Raw genomic sequence first — 16,087 nt, forward strand, 5'->3', positions numbered from 1 at the left:
TTTTTCTCTCTCTTCCCACCTTCCTTTGTTTGTGTCTGTCTCCATGTCTCTGTCTGCATCTGTCTCTTTGCCTCTCTTTGTCTGTCTCTCCAATTCTCTCAGTGTGTCTCTCTGTCTCTACCCATCTCTGTGTCCTTCTCTGTCTCCGAGATCAACTGTGGGCACACCGAGAGGGCACATGCTGACCCCTGTGGTCTGTCTCTCTTGCTTCTTCTTTAGTCCTCTTTAACCCACTGCTCATTTCATTTTCTTTGTGCTACTCACTTCTCATGGACGTACCCTCTGCAGGGTTTTCCACAGCTTCTCTGCACCCCAAGATGTTGCCGCTGTGGTCCTCACCTCTGAACGGTCCTCCCTCTCTCTTCCTGTCTTTTCAAAGCTCTACTGCTTGTCCACCTTATGTGGTTGCTGGGCTGCAGCTCCCTGAGTCCTTTCCACATTGACATCCTGTCATGTCAGCTGGCTGTATCTGAATTCTTTCAACCACGTGGTGCTGTGTTAAAGATGATGATTTTGCACTTTTCTATGATAACTTAATTTTTCCCCCTTGAGTTTAAGGTCTTTATCCTGTAGTATAGTTTATTGATTAATCTGGGTACTGCTTCATTTTTGGTCACCAATTACATATGACTGAGGTAAATTCTTTCTGGTTTACTTCATAACACAATGGAGGGGAAGGCTATGGAATAGGCCAGCAGGATTTCTTCATGTGCTACAGGCTTGTTTGAGAGTGTTCCTTCCTCCCCTGACCTTAAAAGTCTGCAGCGATGCTCAGCTGTTACTCCTGTTACTGTCTCCTTTTGTGTCACTTGGTTAGTGCAAGCTGTGCCCCTCTCCCCCGTTCTTTTACCTGTGCCCCTAGTAAGGGAGGCTAGCTCTCCTTCAGAATACCATCCCCCTCTGGGCTCTTTGCTCTCCCACCTACCTGAAAGCCACAGTCGTAGCAGTCTCCTGCCTCAACACCACCGTGTTAGGTTCAGTCCCTTGTGAGTGCGTCAGTGCTGACACTTCTAAGTGGCTTTACAAGATGACTGGAATTTTCCATATTAAAGCTCCGAACTGTCCATTGTGTATTTTATTTTCATTTACCTGTTAGGGACTCCTTCTTCTTCTCCTCGTGCTATACGCACTAGGCACAGAGATCTGTGGCTGAGCTGTATCCCAAATTCTCATCATCCTTTATGATGGTTGCGTTTTAAATATAGGAAAGTTCAAATTTGGGGGAGAATTCTGGCACTGGAATGTGTGTGGTGTTTTCATACTCTCTTTGCATATGTTCCTTCAAAATTCAAGAATTTTGTTAATTACATAAATTGCATATGGCCTATCAGTTATTTGTTATTTGGGTCATTAAGTCAAAGATGTTTTGTTATAAAGAAATTATGTGATTTGTGAATCCTTTAAAAGTTTACATTCATTTATTTATTTACTTATTGTATGTGTATATAGGTCAGAGGACAGCTTGAGGGAGTTGGTTATTTTTCGTCTACCACGTGGGCTTGGGACGGAACTCTGGTCCTTAGGCTTGGCAAGCAGGTGCCTTTACCCACTGAGCCATCTGCCTTTATCCACCGAGCCATCTTGCAGGGCCATAATTTGTGAATTCTTAAACTCAGGTAATTATGTTTCATTTTCAATCTAAGTAGTTTGGGTTGATTTACATGAAAATCTGTTTGAAAATTTCAGTGATAAGAAAATCAGTGGTTCTTGCTGAAATCACCAGAGTGGCTTCTTCTGTAAACATCTACGTTGCTACAAAAGCCTGCCGACTCTTTTTCTAGGATTCAAATATCAGGGCTCAATCTCATCTCCCACTTGTACCATGAGGTGGTGCTAAATATGCCATAATTTTCATGATAAAAATTTCAGTAACACTCTCTGTACGTACTTCATGAGATTTTGGAATTTTACTAGATGGAGATGATTAACTAGTGGAAATTGAAAATAGCATTATGGAGGTGGGGAGATGGCTCAGGAGTTGAGAACACTTGCAGAGGACCTGAGTTCTGTGTCTAGCACCGGTGTCAAGTGGCTCACAACTGCCTATGATTCCAGTTCAGAAAGGATCCCCACACCTCTGGCCTCAGCTGGCACCCGCACTCACATGTATGTTCTTAATGCACATACACATAGTTAAAACTATAATAAGCCAAATCTTAAAGTAGCATTATTAGAAAGCAATGACAGTCTCTTGTAACTACACACTCTGTAGAGCTCTGTGAAACAGCAGCAGTCTCTGTATGGGATTCAGGAAGAACACTACCATATGCACAGTGAGCCTGCACTACTGTAGACGGCTGCTCAGGAGACGCAGACCCCACATCTAACACTAACACGCCATAGAGTCTACCTTCAGCGTCATGCCGTTCTCTTGTACTTTAGTGGGGGGGGCGTGAGGTTTGGCTTCTTTTATTTCTCTTCCACCAGCATCTCTGATGTCTCCGTGTCCTATTCGACTGGGGCTTATTGCATTAATCTTGACCCCTGGAAGAAAGACAGTCCCTTTAATCTGCTTACCTGAGGAACCCAGATGAGGAACTTCTCATAACTGCCTCCTCGAGATTTTTTTTTCTCTCTTGCATTTACACTTCTGCTCATTACAGAGGGAGAAATGTAATAGACCTTCCAAAGGGGAGCAGGTGACTCGGCATATCTTGATTGAATTTCAGTGGCCAGACGGTAAACTGAAGAGTTTGCTTTTAGCGACAGTATAATTATTAAATTTCCTTAGTAGGGGGAGGGGAAGAGAGTGCGCACACTATTGATTTGTAAATCCCCAAGGAGTGCTCCCATTTGTTCAATAGTATATTTACTGAGAGGATTTTTTTTCTCCTGTAAATATTCATTTCATATATTCCAAAACGATGGTATGGCTGATTACAAACATTTGGTGATTTTTCATTATCTCATTTTAAATGGGTAATGTATTAAATTGGTAAGAGGATTCCATCACCTTGCAATTCTGCAGTCCTTGTGTGGTAGGCCCCAAGTTCACACAGTGAATGTTTGAAGATATTATAAAGTGTTTGACTGGGTCTTGCAGGAGTTCTTGGCGGGAAAACTCACAGGCGTGCGCCCTGTCCCTCACACAGAAGGGCTTACAAATCATTCTTTTTCCATCCTTTAATTCCCATACCCTAAACCACCACAGCCTCGGCTGCTGGGCATAGCCAGTGGCTCTCGTGTCCCCATCCTTTAGGTCTTGACAAGCGGTCACCCTCCCTGAACAGCTCATTGGGCTCTCCAAAAGTCTAGCATGTGACTCTTCACACTGACCCTCACGCTTGATGGTAAAAGCAGAGGGGTTGGAGAGGGAAAGGAAAGGCAGAAGGAAAAAGGACTAAGCACCATTGAGACCTAGCCCTCTCCTCCAGGACACTTGCCATGGGTCACCTTTTACCTGCATTTGGGTTTGGACCACACAGAATCAGGGCAAACCCAGAGGTGGTGACTGAGTCCACCCAGACCCTGTTATTTAGTGAGGAAGGGCTTGTTGTTGTTTGTTTGTTTGTTTTTTAAATCTCTGCTCCAGCATGCTGCACTAACCTGGAGGGGAGAGGTTACACAGTGGCTTCCTGGCATCTTTTGAACCACATTCTGGGCAGCCGCTTGCCACTTGAGCAAATGGCAAAATCTGTGAGATTTTACAATGGGGGATTGCTAGGGGTTCCTCTCACAGAGTTTGTGATGTAGCTCTAAGCTAAATGTCTGGGGGAATGCAACCAGGTCTCTTCCCAAGGGACAAATGGATGTGTAGAGGACACTTTTTGACAAACATGCAGAGCTCTTAAAAAAAAAAATCTAACCTGTCATGTGCTAACCTTTCTCTGAAATGGCTCATCAGCAAATTCCGTACCAGTCAGACTGACTTTCAGGCTGTTGTTTGCATTGGTGTTTCGGGGAATACTTCTGAAGCAGGAGATGGAGGCACTGAGTGAGGCTCAGATTCTGTATAGCAACTGGTGGCCCAAGAAGAAACCCAGCTGAGGAGTCAAGGAAAAGAATCAGTGCTCATTTTAGCTCCAGAGGAAAGCCAAGATGCACCTGGAGGAGTAGGGGGAGGTGGGGAGGTCACTCAAGTGAGTTAGAGACGGACTGACAAGCAGAAGACTCCTGCCTCTGAAAGGGGCTCCTGCCTCTGAAAGGGGCTCCTGCCTCTGAAAGGGGAGGCCGTGGGCCGGGGGCACTGCAATTGAAGGCTAGGAAGATGGTGATGGAAATGGGACTGTGGAGACTGGACAGGATTAGAAGGACAGCCATTGACTGTTGGCAGAAACCAGAAAAATGACGCCTGAGCTGGGGTGGAGATGGACAAGATGCTGCTTAGGTACCTCCCCTGGTACTTTTGGTCAGAGTCTATTGGCCTAGTTTTATTTCTATTTCTGTGATAAAGTATCTTGACAAAAATCAGCCTAAGGGAGAAAGAGTTTATTTTAGCTTACAGTTTTGTAGCCCATCGTTGTGGGGAGGTCGCAATGGGAAGAGCTTGAAGCATCTAGTCATGGCGTATCCTGAGTCAAGAGCCGACATGGAGCGCTTGCTCAGGACAGTGTTTGCTTTTATAGTCTGGGGCCTGGGCTTGGGGATGTGCCACCCACTTTCATATCAATGAAAGCAATCATGAAAACTCCCCAAATGACATGCCCAGAGGCCAGCCTGCTCTGGTCAGGCTGTCACTGAGACTGCATTGTAACTAGCCAGGCAAGGAGTGGCTCCAGATGGAAGAGGACCACTGTTCTCAGGACTAGTCCCTTATGGTAGACTGGAATTTATCCGTGCTTTCCACTTTCCCCGCCACACCCAGTCACTTCTCAAGGGGTTTCACCCACTAACAACCACAGAAATGTACTCCAGGATAGTTCACAAGCCTGTGCTTCATGTCTTTGTGAACCTTATTAGACTGAACTCTAAGTATATTTTTAAATACCCCAAAGCAATTTTCTACTCATGAAAACTAAGGGTTTTTACCTCTGTTGCTCAAGAGGAATTCTCTTCCATGATGGGGATTTGTTTTTGATATGAGAATTTTTCAAAGGCAAAAGTATGTCTGAGTTTTATGGGGGTTTAAAGCATGTAGCATTTTTGATGTTTCTTTAAGAAGTATAAAATTAATAACACACAGTTAAATATGAAAGTTAAAATTTGTTGAGAATAGGTTGAAACTCTCAATAAATTATAAAATTTGAGAGGTCATGTTTCTATTACTGTGACAAAGATATTTGAGTTACATTGTCAGAAGCCAGGCCTGTTTTTTACTGAGGACTCAGTGCATGTCTGTGGTGAAGCAGAATATCACAGCAGGGGTACACGGTGGGATATACTGCTCATTTCATGGTGGTCAGGAAGCACAGACTGGGGACTCAATCAATGTGCTCTGTAAGGGCTCTGATGCCCTCACTTCTTCACAGTAGGCTCCACCTTCCCGAATTTCCAAACTTCCCTTAGAGAGTCATCAGCTGGGAATAAAGATGTTAAAACAAGGCCTCTGGTAAAACAGTCCAGATCTAATTATAGCAACCTGAGAAATGCTGTGACCATGACAGGCACCGCAACTCTTGCTAGTTAGCTGCACCAATAATACTTTTTCTCCCTAGATGTGTGTGTATGTGTGTGTGTGTGTGTGTGTGTGTGTGTGTGTGTGTGTGTGTGTGTGTGTTGTGTATACATGTGTGGGGCACATGTGAATCTGTGTGTACACAGGCCAGAGGTTGATGTTGGGTGTCTTCTTCCATGCTCTCCACCATGCGTATTGAGGCAGTGTCTTACCTAAACCCAGAGCTCTCAGGTTTGCTTAGTCTGACTATCCAGCTTGCTCTGGGGCTTCCTTCTCTGAGTTCAACATACTGGGATTACTGACAGGTCACTTAGCCTGCCTAGCATTACGTGGGTGCTAGGGATTTGAACTCTGGCCCTCATGCTTGCATGGCAAGCTCTCTACATGGTGAGCCAGCCTTTTTGCTTACCTTCTCATAACACAGTTTCTTCTGGTCAAGCTGATGGAGTTTTGCCCTTTATGGATAGTATTGAGAGAAGTGCTTTCAGCTATAGGACCCTTCACTGCGGTGGCAGATATATACTACCTCCGCAGCCTCTAGGTTGTTTAGATCTAGTCTCCAGCAAGGATAGAGGAACATCTTGTGGATCTCCCTAGGTTTGGTCCTTGGCAGGTCAGCTGAACACCTCCAACTCCACCCATTGCTCATGGTGGCTTACCATTTACACTGGACCATGGTTGCCCCAAATACAAAGACCATTCAAAGGGGCTGCTTGGCCATAGTTTTCACTTAAGGTCAGAGATGGGGTCTGGATGCTCAGGGCAAAAATGATGCAAAGATAAAGCTAGTACCATAGGCTGAAGACTCTGCCCTATCATTAGTACCATCACTAGGGGGAAAGACACTAAATTTGGTAGAACTGTGTATTCAGTGCCTCAGAAGGAGTCGTGCAACTCGGGTGGGGGGGGTGGTTCTTGATGAATAAGCTGTAGAAGTTGATGGCAGTTTCTCATAAGAAAACCCATGGCTATCATGACCCCCTTGACAGACAGGATGCACAGGCTGGGAGTTCGTTCCCAAGATTAGAACAGGGCAGCAGAAATGAGATGTTTAGCTGTGCAGCTTGGAGTCAGCCTCGTGGTAGCTCTCTAAAGACTGGCAGCTGGTGCGGTTATTAGCAAATTGCCATCTGCTTCAATCCTTCTCCTGGGAGTTTCATCTGATCCTTATTAGTTTCCTAGAGCCGCCTCTACCTGGGAGACGCCTCCAGGCTGAGGACCAGGTCTAAGGATGGTATTGCTTATTGTCACAGAGAACCCTCCGAGGGAGCACTTTGAAACAAGTGTGGGTCCTGTCCTGTGGGTGTGGTGTGAATCACCCCACAGTCACGATCTGAGGCGCTCATCCTCCTGGCTGTTGCTCACTGAGTTTGTCTCCCCAGGAAGCACTGAGCTTTATTTAGTGTTGGACACAGGAAAAGATCCGTGGCCCTTAACCCAGTGGGTCTGCCTGGAGTTGAGTGAATTCTGCATAGGCTTCATGCAGATCCTTTGATTTTAGAAGACAGATATGTTTTATTTATAGCCCAAGTTAAAGCAGGGGATTGATTGATTCACGTAATTGCAAAGCTATAAGGTAGGGCTAGCAGGGTGGTTCTTACCCTTCCTAATGCTGCAACCCTTTAATACAGTTCCTCATGCTGTGCTGACCCCCGGCCATAGTATTATTTTTGTTGCCACTTCATAACTGTGATTTTGCTACTGTTATGAATGTAATATAAATATATGTGTTTTCCAATGGTCTTAGGTGATCCATGTGAAAAGGTTGTCAAATTAAAAAGGGGTCACAAACCACAGGTTGAGAACCACTCAGCTAATGGCTTAGGACCACTAGCAGAAACATTCTAATCATGGCAAAGGATTCTGGTAGAAATGATGGATGGGCCATGAACTATAACTTAAAATATGAATTAGGGGTGAAGATTATTCTGAAAATAGTGACAAGTGGCCCAACCCAAGCAGCTTAGAATGAAGAGAGAAAGGGAGAGAAGCTGTGTGTTAGCTTCTTACTGGAAGTCGCCAGGGTCCTTTGGAAGGAGAACAGTGTTGCCACAGTGTCATCGGGATCTGGTGTGGTGGTGTGAGTGAGAGTGACCACCACAGGCTCATATGTTTGAATACTTCATCCTCATGTAGTGGAAGTGTTGGGGAAGGACTAGGAGGTGTGGCCTTGATGGGGGAGGTGTGCTACTGGGGGTGAGCTTTGAGGTTTCAAATGCCCACACCAGTCCCTGTCTCACTCTCTTGGCCTGCTGCTTTCAGATCAGGATGTGAAGCTCTCAGCTACTGCTCCAGTGTCATGCTTGTCTGTCTGTTTCCTACCATGATGATCATGGAATAACCCTCTAAAACAATAAGCAGACCCCTGACTAAATTTTTTTTTTATTAGAGTTGCCTTGGTCTTGTGTTAGTCAGTGTTCTATTGCTGTGAAGAGATGTCATGACCACAACAATTCTTATAAAGAAAAATATTTAATGGATTAAACCCCTGCAACTGCCTTATAGTTTCAGAGGCTTAGTCCACTATCAGTATGGCAGCATGCAAGCAGACATGGGACTGGAAAAGTAGTTGAGGGTTCTATATCTGGATCTGCAGGCAGCAGGAAGAGAGAGAGAGAGAGAGAGAGAGAGAGAGAGAGAGAGAGAGAGAGAGAGAGAGAGAGAGAGAGAGAGAGAGAAACTAGTCTTGGATTGGGTTTTTAAAATCTCAAAGTCCAGCCCCAGTGACACACTTCCTCTGACAAGGCCATACCTCCTGGCCTTCTCAAGCAGTGTCCCTTCCTGATGACCACACATTCAAACATATGAGCTTATAGGGACCTTAGTCAAACCACTACCGTCATGGCGTCTCTTCACAGCAACGGTATAGCTTGCTCTCCATGTTGCTACTTGCCTCTGCTCTCCTGGGTCTTCATTCTTGGCCCTCTTCCTGTCACCACAGCAGCTTTGGGCTTGCGTCCTCCGCGGTATGGTGGGAAGCAAGGGTCTCTTTCCAGATGGTTCCCATGAATGTTCAGGAACACTTCTCTGTGTGTCTAGCACTCCTGACTCTCAAGGGAACACCAGGGTCTATGTCAACCTGGATCCCAGGCTTACTCCTGGGGATGGGGTCAAGGATACACACTGAAGGAATGATGAATACGTGAATAAATGACAGACTAGTGAATGGGACCAATTTATATTTTGAGGCATGTTAAGACTTAGGTAGACAAATGTACTTTTGGCTTCTGTGGATATAAAACCCTCCCACTGGACATCCAGAGAAGCAAAAACATCAGCCCGTGCATGCACTGTCCACATGGCCTCCAAGCATGCTGGACACGCTTACCATCCTGTAGGGAATCCCAGACTTGGCTCGGTGTGTTTATTATTTATTTAACTAGGCCAGTGCAACAGCCACTGACCACCTGAGATTTTGGATCTCTCCTTTTCTTGCATGCCTGAGGCTAAGAGCGGGCTCAGGTGCACTGCAGGGGAGGAGTGGGGATGCCAGCAGGCAGGCCTATCAACCCTGAAGGTGGAGAAATAACAGCCTGGCCACAATCCCTACTAGATAGTCCACATACATATTATTTACATCTAGTAGTTGGGGGTGTGGTGCAATGGGAGTGTCTAAAGCTGTGTTGATTCAAGTGGCTCCCAGGCCCTTGCTGGTGGCTCTCCTCATCCCTGGTGCACAGTGGCTCACCCCTTAAATTTCACTGTTGCCGTTACATACACCTCTTTCTTGGCTCAGAATGGAAGACTTTGTACTACAACTGGCATGACCTATCCCATTCAGGCTGCCATTTCCTACTAAGCTGGGGAGGGTATGTCCCCGCAGCAGGCACCGTCCTCTGACTGACAGTGAGTGTGTGTATGTGTGTTATCATCTGTTTGAGGAGATGACTACACACACACACACACGCGCGCGCGCGCGCACACACACACACACACACACACACACACACCCTTTTCTCCATCTCCCGCCTCCACTTTCCTTTCTTCTCCACAGATTTTGAGTGGCAAGCCTCTGTTTCACACATGTCACCGTGGAGTATTGAATTAAGGTTTGAGTAATCAATTTATCATCTTGACATGAACCGTGCAGAATAAGGAGTTTGTCTAAGAGGACTCCTGTAATCATGTGTCAGCTTTTCAGATTGATCTTTATAGAATTTTTCTATTAGTCATCTGCCAAGCCAATACCTGGGAATTTCCCTCATGGCTGTCTTTCCTTCAAGTTCTAATCCATCAACAAGTCTAATCAATTTCACATCCTTTGGGTCTCTTGAATTGCCTCTTGCTTGGGTTTCCTAGCCAAATTGCCTACTTTGTCTTTCTGTCTTCAGTTTTCTTACCCCTCATCCGTTTTCCACGCTTCAGCCAGTGTGGACCCACTAAACCCCAAGACTGCCTGGTTGACCCCTTTTCTGACTTTACTTATTTTAAAGCAAGATTCTAGAGTGCGGTGTGCAGCGCCCCCAGGACCTGCTTCTTGCCTTGATATACCCCCAAGCTTCCTTCTTAGCCCCTGGAAGACACCTTTGGAGGGGCGTTGGCTGACAGAGGCCACTAGGGTGGCCTTGATGTTGGAGCCTTCTTTCCTGCAAAGCTTCAGTGCCCAGTGCCATGCTGGCATCTAAAGCTGTCTGGCATGGCTTGCTTTGGGGATGGGCAGGAGGAGGGCCGGTGACTTCTAATCACATACATCTGCATTGAGTTAGTTTCCAAGGCTTTCCTCAAAAGCTGGACAGTGGAGTGACTCTTGTGGAGCCCTGCCTGCATTTCCTTTTCTTTGTATATTTGTATCTTGATGTCTTTACTTTGTATCTTCTTTACCTTATTTATTTACAAAGAATTTTAAAGGCAGCTTGGGGGTTGACACTAATTCTAAGGTCAAGGTCACATTCTTTGGCCTACCACACTTCTTCCTTATTTAAGCTGTGGTTCCAAGCAGAATTACCGGTCCAAATCTGCATCCTGGCAGTGCCTGGGACAAATGTCACTCTTGTGTGACAAAAAGCTCTTTATCCATACTCACGGGTCTCTTATGTAGCCAGCAGATCCTGTCCCCAACATCCCTTGCCAGAAGCCATAAGAAATGATAGCAAGTTGAATGCCAGAAATGATTTGTTTAGTGGACAGGTTATGGCATCTGCTAAGGCTGAGTTTGAAGCTCAGCTTCCTGGTCATGACCCTGTGTGAGCTTGGACAGGCTGCAAGTGATCCTTGGTATTTCAAAGTCAATCCTCTAGGAGCCGATATGCTCCACATAGCTGCTGGCTTACCTTAGTGGTTAGCTGGTGAGTCCACTGAGTGTTCACGTTCATGTGTGTGACTGGGTGGTGATAACGGTAGTCCACACAAACTGCCTTCATAATGTGGTCCGTGAAAAAAAAAAAAAAAAAAAGCACTCACTCAACACTCGCTGGGCGTGGCGGCACATGCCTTTAATCCCAGCACTTGGGAGGTAGAGGCAGGTGAATCAATCTGAGTTTGATGCCAGCCTGGTCTACAAAGTGAGTCCAGAATAGCCAAGGTTACACAGAGAAACCCTGTCTCAAAAACAAAAATGAAAACAAAAGACCACTCAAAAATTAGTTCCTAGTCCAGCGTAGTGTGATCACAGCTCTTGGAAGGCTGAGACAGGAGGATTGCCACAAGTTCTAGGCCAGCCTAATATATATTGTGAGCTACAAGCTCATTAGCCTCCCACCCCCACCCAAACAAAAAAAGAGATCTTACTTTAGTGACAATTACTCAGCTTAACCTTTCTACATGCTCCAGATGCAGTGACTATATTTTTTGAAATCAGCACAGAGAAACTCCCAGGCTACTCCTGGCCTTTCAAAGTCTTCCCTCAGTGATACTAACTAAATTATATTTCAATTCTATTACTACAGTAATATGACAAAAATAAACTGAAAGAGAAGTGTTAGTAGGAGGGAAGGGACAGTGTGTGTGTGTGTGTGTGTGTGTGTGCATGTGTGTGTATGCATGTCTATATGCATGTGTGTATGCATGTGTGTGCATGTGCAGGTGTGGCTGGAGTCTGTGCTGTGACAGACTTCTGCCTGTCTCTTGAAAAGCATTATGGTTCCTTGGTTCCTTAAGTTCAATCCCAGGTTGATAATCATATTCTTGGCAATTAGTATTCCCCAAGGATTAATGTTTGGTGCCAGCTTTAATGTTAGAATATTCATTATGTTAATAATGTTATGCCAGGCATCTGATGTAGATTTATGCTTGAGGAGACATGGTAATTCCATGTGACTTGCTCGGGAGCAGGTAGGCCAGGCAGTTGGTGGTGAGACATTCTTTTCCTAATCAGCAGAGACGAGAAAGAAGAAGGCTTAGGTCCAGCTGAGAGGCCCTGCAGTGTGTCCGGAGGGCTGCAGTCTGAGTATACATCCTGTGAATCCTGGATGTCAAGTCTTTTTGTTTCATTTTAGAAATTTTTACTGAGGATTAAACACAGATCCTTTGGCATACCGTACATTCTCTCACTGTGCTGAAAGCAAGCCCTGTATTTTATTTTTAAATTAAAGATTGTATGTTTTGTTTGTGACTGTGTGTGTATGTGTGCGCACATGTTTGCACATGTGTTTGAGTTCAAAGGAAGTCCTAGGCTGAGTTTTCCTCAGAATTTTCTGTGTATTCATCAAGCCAGGGTCTCTTAGTTGAACCCAAAGCCTTAGCACAAGGCTTGTCTAGCTAGCTAGTCTGCTCTTCAGAGCCCATCTTTGCCTTCTAAGTGCTAGAATCACAGGTGAGGTACCTCACCTACCTGGGCCTTATGCAGAAGCTGGGGCTCTAAACCCTAGTTCTCATGTATGCACGGTGAGTGCTTTGCCTTTATTTTATTTTGGCATAGTATCCTGCTAAGTTACTTAGGCTGGCCTTGAGCTCAGTCTGTAGCCCATGTAAACCTTGAACTTGTGACTCCTTGCCTCAGCCTGTAGCGCTGTTAGGCTTGACTAAGTTCTGAGGTATAGGTCACCATGTCCACGTTAGGGATGGGGAAGCAGAAGTTTACTCCCTGGCACAGTCATGCATTGGTGCCTGCAATGTGAATTAAGTCCAAGGCTGCTCTGTCCAATGCAGGAGAGGACCCAGCACAGCCGTCTCCTTCCTTATTTTCATCTTTCTGATGAATAAAATGGACAGTCCGAGCCGTCATTTTTTTTTTTAATGGCAAGTTTTTTAGCAAAATAGTGGGCAAAGCACCGATCTCCTCATGAAGGAGGAAGAAACAGCTTCCTCAGACCAGCAGAAGTAGACTCTTAGTTATTGCAGCGATCTTTTGAGGAGCAGAACACTGGTGTGACTGCATGTGTACGTGTGTGAATGCACGCATGTGTGAGCATGTGCATGTGCATGTGTGTGCGCACGTGTGTGTGTATGTGTGTGTGTGTGTGTGTGTGTGTGTGTTTTAAACAGATTGGGAACATGTAGATTCTTCACACATGGTGAATTTGGGGTGAAGAGAGAGGCTGGAAACTCGCTGAGGATCCTGGTAACATCTTTATGGGGTCACTCTGAAATATAGCACTCTGTCATCTTGAGGTGTGTGCTGGTCACCGGGGATCTAAGCCCAGGGAATGTGTGTTTGAGTTCCTTTTCCTTCCAGCCTGCAGCTTCCTCCAGCAGGGAGGAGCAGGGCACCCAGAGCTAAGGGCTTCCCCACCCTAGCAAAGGATGGTGGTGAGAGTTATCCCCTGTGAGTGTCCAGACACGCGATTCTGTGGAAGGACCCGGGGCTCAGCTACAACATAGAAGGCTACAGCTGATTTGTTGTCAAGGGAAAGAGAGAGGCTTGAACACTGGGTAGATAAGAAGGTTGTTACTCAATCTCAGAATTAGCCCAGGGAAGCTTGCCATTCTACCTGTACCATAAATAACTTCTCTCAACCAGGACTTTTCTCTTTGCCTATATTCCTCTCCCCTCTGTTTTACACAGAATGATCTTCCCTGTATGGAGGAGATTGTGGCCTTGCTTCACACTTCTAATTTATTCCCTTGAGTGGATGCAGCAGCCACTTGGTAGCTACAGGACCTCAACCAGAGGGCAAAATGGACACCAGAGCTTAAAGAAGACCCTTCTACCACCACCACCTGGGAGGAAAACATTGACTTCTTCCCCAAAACACATGCCCAGGCTAAAAGAAATTCTAGTGGAAGCATTGCAATCCATTCCATGATTGTTTAGCAGAATGCAGCTGACCAACAGATACTGGGATGTGTGATGTACACACAAATAGAAAATCAACGAGCCAGCCCAAACAATAGCTGTTACTCACACACTCTAACAAAGATGAAACAGAAATAGAAACTTAAGGGAATAAAGAAGGAAGTAGGTGGTTAAAAAAAAATGAGGGCGACAATTGTCAGCATGATTTCCCATCTCGTTGAGCCGTGGGGTTCTTGGCAGCCCAGGCAAAGCCAGAGTACTTATTCATGGATATGGAGAAATACAGTTTGTCCAAAGCAGTAGTGATTTCCCCTCAGAGGTAGGCAAATTACAGTCACCCTTCTTGGTATCACATTTAGACTACATGTATGAGTCTTTTTTTTTTTTAAATTTGGGTTATGTTAAGTATACATGGGGATGTCTGAGTTTTAATATGAATATCTCAGGGACTGGAGAGATGGCTCTGTGGTTAAGAGTGTTTGCTGCTCTTTCAGAGAGTTCAATTCCCAGCACCCATATAGGGTAGCTCATAACTGCCTATGACTCCAGTTCCAGGGGATTCAGTGCCACCTTCTAGCCTCCACTGGCATTTTCTAGCACATAGTATATACACACATAGACACATACACATAAATGAGAATGAATGAATCTGAAAATAATCTCAGAACAATATAGGGGACATATATGGGGGACATTTTCTTTAGTAACAGCAATAGGCTGCATATGACAGGTTTGAATGACACTGCCTGATAGGAAACAGAAGTTGTACCATCAGTGACTGGCTCCAAAACCTGGCCTGCCTAGCTCTAGACTCAAACATAGGATGTAGTTCCCTGTATCCATGATAGTTGGGGTCCAGGTGGCTAACTTTCATGCTGTCTTCAGAGTGCTTTCTCATCTCTACATGTGGCAATAGGCCTCTGTCCCCTCTGAAATGGACAAAGGCCCTGATGTCCTGCAGATGTCACCTCCAGGGAGGTTTTGATCTCACTCAGGCTGGGAATTGTTCGGCTCATGTCCATGACCTCCTGACCTTTGGGAACCCGGCCCTTCTGCACACTGTCTCAGTAATCACTTGTCTAACAGATGGGTCCAGTCTAAAGGCCCATGAACCATAGAAAACAGTGAGTGGGCCTACTTAGGTAAATTTCACTGAACTGCCACATGATGTTGAGTTGAATGTCATTTCTGGTATGGGTGTGAATTCTATAGGAATCTTAGTCCACAGCTTCCCAGAAGTCTTATCAATACAGTTATTTAACCTTTTTCTCTACAAAAAGACAAAATATTGGTGATGGTCAAAGTTCCTAGCAGTAATTTCCCCAAATACTTAGTGAGGGTGAGAAAAGTTCCACGCAAAGGGGATGCAGCCAAAAGACAAACCTTCCATTTCTTCAGGGTCCATAGGACATTTGCAGGACCAAACAACAGGGCAAAATAAGCCTGCTATAAATAGTGCCAAGACAATGTTAGAACCCTAGGACCTTATGAATGGACAGGCCGGGGACAAGAGTTAACTTGGAGGAGGGGCTTTGGTGCCACAGTGGTGAAGAGGCAGCCAGGGTATTTCCTTTAGGAAAAGTTACTGGGAGATTTTAAGCTGGAGGGCATTGGTTTCTGGGTAAAGAAAACCTAGATAAAGTCAGAGGGAGAAGGTGGAGGCTGGATGGGGGAGGAACTGAGTGCCGGAACTGAGTGCCATAGAATGGAAATGGCTGATGACTGGGAGGGCCAGGCCATGAGGACCAGTGGGGAGCGGGACAGGGGAAGCAGAGACCGTGACAAGACTATTGTTCCTCAGGGTCTGCTTCCTCAGGTGAGGCTTTTTCAGGGAGAAAAAGATTAGAAAAGAGCCTGTGTTGCCAGCCATAGGCTCATAGGCAAGGAGACGGCCACTCAATGAGCGCAATGGTTAATAGTTAATTTGATGAGACTTTGCATCACCATGGAAACACACCTCTGAGTGAGTCTATGAAGGTGTTTCCAGAAAGGTTCAACTGAGAGGGAAGGCCCACTCTGAGTGGCAGGTGACACTTCCAAAGGGCTGGAGTCCTGGACAGAGTAAGGAGAAGGTAGTGTAGCTACAGCATGGCCTTGTCTGTGATACTTTCTTGATTGTGGATGCCACATCAGGCTTCCACTGCCGTGCCTTCCTCTTTACCTCTGGACTGCTGGAATTACAGGACTATGCTACCACACATTGATGGTGATGAGCATAGAACCCAGGGTCTTTGTGCATGCGAGGCAAACACTCTACCAAGTGAGCCACATCGTCAGTCCTGCTCCCTCGCTCTTAATCTGTACTGAGCTCCTAGCTCTGTTTTCAGTAACATCAAGAAGTCTAGAATGGTAGCTATTAG

The 16,087-nt window shown here is 45.6% G+C and overlaps 1 long non-coding RNA gene across 1 annotated transcript in view; it reads left to right on the plus strand.

Annotated features, from left to right (window-relative positions):
• The first annotated feature begins 849 nt into the window (after positions 1–849).
• LOC127187893 (uncharacterized) overlaps positions 850–16,087 on the plus strand; it is a 91,134-nt gene continuing 75,896 nt past the window's right edge. Inside the window, exon 1 of the long non-coding RNA XR_007830508.1 lies at positions 850–1,616. This is a non-coding gene — a long non-coding RNA (uncharacterized LOC127187893). The remainder of the gene's footprint in view (positions 1,617–16,087) is intronic.

The sequence above is a fragment of the Acomys russatus genome, chromosome 1, assembly GCF_903995435.1.
Source record: "Acomys russatus chromosome 1, mAcoRus1.1, whole genome shotgun sequence".
Classification (NCBI taxonomy): Eukaryota; Metazoa; Chordata; class Mammalia; order Rodentia; family Muridae; genus Acomys; species Acomys russatus.